At 37.0% G+C, this 6,450-nt stretch overlaps 1 non-coding gene across 1 annotated transcript; it reads right to left on the bottom strand.

Annotated features, from left to right (window-relative positions):
- Nucleotides 1-6,343: 6,343 nt before the first annotated feature.
- LOC132618685 (small nucleolar RNA R71) lies at nucleotides 6,344-6,450 on the bottom strand. Its single transcript, XR_009574259.1, has one exon. It is a non-coding gene; the product is annotated as a small nucleolar RNA R71 (small nucleolar RNA).

The raw sequence follows: 6,450 nt of genomic DNA, 5'->3' as shown, positions 1-6,450 counted from the left end.
GGGCCACCCTTGCGAAATCAGTCCTTTCTACCATCCCCGTCTACTCTATGCAACTAAACATTCTCCCTGCTACCACTAGAAAAGCCATTGACAAAATTCAACGAAATTTCCTTTGGGGCTCCACCACAGATAAAAAGAAAATGCACCTTATCAATTGGGACACCGTCACAACCCCCAAGGAGAAAGGAGGACTAGGATTACATAAAGCTATAGGGAAAATCACTCCCTTATTCTATCTATGTTGTGGATATTAAAGAAAAATCCCCGAACTCTTTGGGCAAAGTCCCTCTTAAGTAGATATCATGGCAACAACACAACACCACATACACTCATACTAACGCCGATTCCTACATCTGGAAAAACCTTACAAAAATGAATACACTCTTTAATAAGGGTATCTCATGGAATGTTGGTAATGGAACAAAAAACAGTGTTTGGAATGATAACTAGTTGTTGCCATCAACTAACCTTAGAAACCTAATCCAAGGACCACTACAAAGAAAGGATGACTCTATTACACTCAATATACTAATTCAAAATAATAATATTAACCTCAATACTCTTGGCTAAGATTTACCCACCACCATTTCCAATACTATCAAGAATACTTACATACCCTTCAATGACACACCCGACACCTTTTTCTGGAACCAAACTGGAAATGGTGTTTTCACAACTAAGAGTGCTTACACACTTAAACACCACCTAAAACAACCAAGTCCACCCGACCCCCTCTACACTTGGATTTGGAAAATTAAATGCCAAAATAAATATAGATATTTTCTTTGGCTGATAGCCCACAAATGCCTACCTATAGCAGATCTTCTCCATAAAAGATCAAGATCAATCTTACAAAACCTTGCTTGTTTCTACTGTACCGGAGTGACCGAAACCATCCATCATATACTCTTCCAATGTCCAAAATCTAGACTCATTTGGGATGCCTTTGGCATTCAAACACCACTTGAGGACCACTATAAAAAATACATTAGAGATTCCTGCTGCAGTGACGACACCACTATCAGTCCAAACAACCACACAATACCCATGAGATCTCTCATCCCAATCACCCTTTGGGAGATTTGGATAAATAGAAACAACAATATATTCAACCATACATCTCTCAACATCAACACCAATAAAGCATTCAACATGGCCCTAGAATATCACCCCCCGACTGAAAACCTCAATAACAACACACCACAAAAAACTATTATAAATATCAAGTGGCACCCTCCTGAAGCCAACCACTATAAACTTAACATAGATGGTTCTTACAAACAATGGACAATGGAAAGAGGGTTTTGCAAGCTGCATTATTGCACACTCCCCTCTTCATGCAGAGATTATGTCCCTGTTCAAGGGACTTGAATTGGCCTTCACAAAAAATTTGTTTCCCCTGGCAGTGGAGATAGACGCTCAGGTATTGCTATACTTATCAAATGAAACTGATAATCACACTTACTTTAATATTTTAAATGACTGCAGGTTCCTCCTAAAAGCGATGGGCAGGCACAAGTCAACCAGATATATCGTGAAGTAAATGCTGCTGCACATACCCTAGCTCTATATGGAAGAAAAATGTGCTCAAACATGATAGATAGGGAAGAAGAACATGTTTTTTTGGAACTCTACTCCTCCTTTCATTTCTTTTACTTTATGCAAAGACATCTCTGGAGCATGTTCCCAGCGAACTGTTCCATTATGTAATTATGTAATTTTAGCATTTTAGTAAGTTGGTTTTATGTTGTAATCTGATTTCTCTTTCTAGGGTTTGTATTTTTTTACACTAACTTGATTTCTTGCCTTTTCTGGTAGTATGTTTGGCTTTAGTTGTTATTTTTGTGTATTTATTGTTGTATAGTCATGCATGTGCTCTTTAATGTGTGGTCCTTTCCTTTTTTTGGATTTGTTAGGGTTTCTTTACTTCTTTTTTTTAGTTATTGTGAGGTTTGGGGCGGGCGGGACCATAAAATTGAATATTTTGAGTTGTCATGTTTCATACGTGGTATTACATTTATGGGGTTGTATCGGTTGAAAGCAGAAGTGTTTGGTGGTTTTGGGGTTCATATTTTGGTATTATTTGTGGGTTTGATGTTTTTATTATTGAATTAGATCCCCATAATAGCATGTGACTTATTTTGCATTGAAATGTGGCGTTTGAGAGTTAAATTTGTTTAACTTTATGCATTCTTTAGTAAGTAGGGCCCTTATTGTGGTATTTTATTAATTGTTTTTGTATTATTTGTTAAGTGGGCCCAATGTATGTTGTTTCTTAACATATGAGTTGTTTAATATGACTTTATGCATTCTTTGTCTAATTTATGTTTTGTTTTGTAACTTTATGGCTCATTTATTTTCTGTTACACTTTGTAGGTTAAAGATGGTTCATATGGACCTGGTTTTCAATCATGGTGGTGAATGGATAACTAAGCCCTATGTTCTCTACTCAAAGAAGGATGTTCACTTTTGGAGAGGGTATGATATCAGACCTTCTGTACTTTAAAGATTTAGTTGATGAATACATTAAAAAATTAGGGTTTGTAGGGGTTCAACAACTAATTATTGCTGATCCATCTGAAAAATATTATGAGATTGAAGATGATGTTGGAAATAGATACCCGTTGTGTCTTGTTAGTGATAAGTTTAACATTATCAATATTTATGTTGTAGAAGAGTGTGACCTTATTGTTTCTATCCCCAACATTGTCCACCACAGTGAGACTTGTGCAGTTGTAGCTTCAGCTGCTAGTGATGGTAGTATTACTGAAAATGAAGGGGAGGATGATGATGACATTGATCTTGAGGAGTTGGACTATGACTCTAAACAAATAGGTTGCTTTCTGGCACAAAGAAAACAAGAAGTTACTGAACACCTTATTGAGTATAAAGAGATACATAGTGGTATGTCTTTCAAGGATATAGCCGAATCTAGAAAGTTTTATGCAATGGTTAGTAAGAAGGAGTTAGTGCTTTTAAAGAGTGACAACAATAGATTGAGATATAGGTATGAAGAGGGCGGCCAATTTATTTGTCTAATATCTAAGGACAAATGCAGAGAGGGATGTAGAGTGAAGACATTAAACACAAAACGTGATTGTACTGATAAGTTTGACAATAGTAGGGTTGATTATTTAACCAGTGCACACTACTTCAAGGGGAAGTCGCAAGATGATCCTAAGTACAAAGTGAAAGAGATGAGGAATTATTTGCAAGCTACCTTTAACCTTAATGCTACTCATGGTAAGTGTACAAGGGCAAAGAATGATCTTGGAGAAGCTTGAAGGCAGTTTGATCTTGGAAAAGCTTGAAGGCAGTGTCAATGATGATTACAACAAGTTGTAGGCTTATGCCAATGCTTTGAGGGATAGTAATCCTGGATCTGATGTGGTTATTAACTTGACCAATGAGGCACTACTTCAGGGCAAAAGGAAATTCCTTAGAATGTACATTTGTTTCCAGGCTCTAAAGATGGGATACAAAGATGGTTTGAGGCCATTTATTGGACTAGATGGTACTTTTTTGAAAGAGAAAGCAAAAAGCCAACTGCTAGTGGCTCTTGGGCAAGACAACCAGGCCCATTTTTATCCTCTAGCATGGGCTGTTGTTGATAAAGAAACAAAGAGGAGCTGGACCTGGTTTTTGGAGCATCTGAAGGGTTCATTGGAGTTGAACATGGGAGAAGGAGTTACATTTACCTCAGACATGCAGAAGGTACCTTTCTTGTCTTTACTTGTCTTAAATACCATGCTAAGTTTATTTTAGTTGACTTAAATTATGTAATAAGTTAGGTAATTAGTTGACTTAAATGCCATACTTGGCTTACTTTAGTTGACTTAAATACCATAATTGACATTCAGTACGTATTCATGTTACCTTATGTAATTACTTCAACTAAATACCATACTTAGTTTATTTTAGTTGACTTAAATTCTATAAATACTATACTTAAGTTAGGTAATTAGTTGACCTAAATTTTGTAAATACTTTAGTTGACCTAAATTCTGCGCATTAATGTAGAGATTAATTGATGCACTTAAAAATGGGCTTTCAGGAGCAAAAAAAGGGTATCGTGCCAAACATGTTGAGGCAAATTGGGCAAACAATTATAGATCTTTGGAGATGAAGAAGCTGTTTTGGTAGGCTTCATGGTCCACTTATTCAGAAGATTTTAAAGACTAGTTGAAGTGTATGGAGCAGTTGAGTGGAACCTGTTGTGAAGTCATTGTTGAAGTATCCTCCCCAGAGTTGGTGTAGGGCATAGATTGACACCATTTGCAAGAATCCATCAGTTACCAACAATATCACTGAGTCTTCAAGCAATGGATTTTGGCTGCTAGATTGATGTGCCGTGAATTTCGGCACATTTTATGCCTTTGTAATTAGAAGTGTTGCTTGTTTTTAAGTGTTTTTACATTGTTTCTTATGTTATTTTTGTGTTTTATAGGGTTGGTTAACTAAGAATCGAAAATGAGATGAAATGCTGAAAAACAGACAAATTAGAGCTAAATGACGGTCCGTAACTCATGTTACGGTCCGTAACTCATGTTACGGTCCGTAAAATTGAACCGTAACAGGAGCCAAATTTCCAGAAAGTTTTCATGGAAACATCAGTGTTATGATGTCGTGTTACGGTCCGTAACATCTCACCGTAACATCAGCCAAAATTCCAGAGAGTTGCCAAGTAATTGTCACAAGTTACGCTTCAGAAGGACGAACCGTAACACAGGTTACGGTCCGTCGCATGGTGGCCGTAACAACAAGTGGACAAATGACGAAATGAAGGACGGACCGTAACCTGTGTTACGGTCCGTCCTTCTGAAGCGTAACTTGTGACAATTACGGTCCGTAACGATGCGGCGTAAGGGCATTTTTGTCCAGAAACTTGGCGCGATTTTTGGCTTTATAAATACTTAATGTAGGGTTTTAATTCAGCAGCTAGATATATTTTTGAGAGCTTAAACTCTAGATTTTTCATATTAGAAGTTTTTGGAGCATTTAAAGTAAACTACTTCACTTCCATTCCACTTTGTAATTGCATTGTCAGTATATTATGTCAGCTTTTAAGCTTTCTTTGCTAGTCAAGATTATGAGTAGCTAATTTTAAAGCTAAGGTTGTGAGTCCCATGATGGATATTATGTGAATGGGTTTCTATTATTGATATATGCATAATGGTTGTTGGTATTCATTCAGTTTTTGTGATTTAGCGTTGGATGATGATTGCAAGCATTATCCTAAGCCATTATATTAACTTTTCTTGGGAAAGAAAGTTAGTATTGGTAAGATTGAATGACAATGACTCGAGGCGTTAACCCTCATTTAATAGACTAACTTAGGGATGAGAACAAGTCTAAATTGGCATTTTTGGTCATTCTTCGATTGCAACTCTTTTACATTCGGAAGAATCATAAAGAGGAAATACGACTTAACTGTTGGAAAACATTAAGAAGTTCTTAAGAGACCAAGTGCATATTCATAAAACAACCATTAGAAGTATATCACATTGAAACCTGAAGCATAATATCTAATCAAATTGGGGAACACAACCTTAGTCTCTATTTCACATTAAATACAATTTCAGTCAAAATACTTAATTACATTATTCAACAACTATTTCAAACTATCAGGAATAGGATTAAAGCTTTTAAAGTCTAGTATCGCATACGATTAATACTCTTTTCTCTCCATATTCCCTGTGGGATTCGACCCCAACCTTGTTGGGTTACTATATTTGACAACGTCCGCTTTACATCATTAATAGGTGTAATTTGAGCGTATCAAATTTTGGCATCGTTGCCGGGGAATACGGTTTAGAAATTACTAATTGTTGTGTACTCTTCTTTAAAACTTTTTCTATTCCATCACACCTTGTTTGCTGTTGTAGAGAACCAGGTGAACATGGCAGGAAGACACAATCGCAATCAAGGAAACCAAGGGGGAATCCAAGTGAACCATTCTGCACCAGAAGAAGAGGAGGATGAGAATGTATTTGCGGAATTCATCGACGAAGCTGATTAAGCTTCTGCTGTAGTTCCTCCTAGAGCGGGAAATGCTAATTTCAAAATTGATAGTTCTATCTATCAGCTATTGAAACTTGAAGGCTATTTTCGAAATTCTTCGGAGGATTGTCCACTCCGACACCTGAAGAATTTCCTGCGTGTATGTTCTCAACAATCCCAAGGTGTTGTTCCTGTTGATGCACTGCGGTTACGAGTCTTCAAATATTCCTTGGCTGGCCAAGCAAGGGAATGGTATGAAAAGCTCCCCAGCAATACCATTCATACCTGGAACGAGTTAACCAATATATTCTTGAAAAAGTGGTTTCCACCAAGCAAAAAGGCTGAGCTTAGGGACAAGATCTTTGAGTTCAAACAACTTCTGGGGGAACAACTATATGCAGCATGGGAGCGTGTCAAATATTATCTAGCTCAATCTCCGAATCATGGATT

Source organism: Lycium barbarum, chromosome 1, assembly GCF_019175385.1.
Source record: "Lycium barbarum isolate Lr01 chromosome 1, ASM1917538v2, whole genome shotgun sequence".
Lineage (NCBI taxonomy): Eukaryota > Viridiplantae > Streptophyta > Magnoliopsida > Solanales > Solanaceae > Lycium > Lycium barbarum.
The sequence above is the reverse complement of the archived record's forward strand: the minus strand, read 5'-3'. Positions and strand labels throughout refer to the sequence as shown.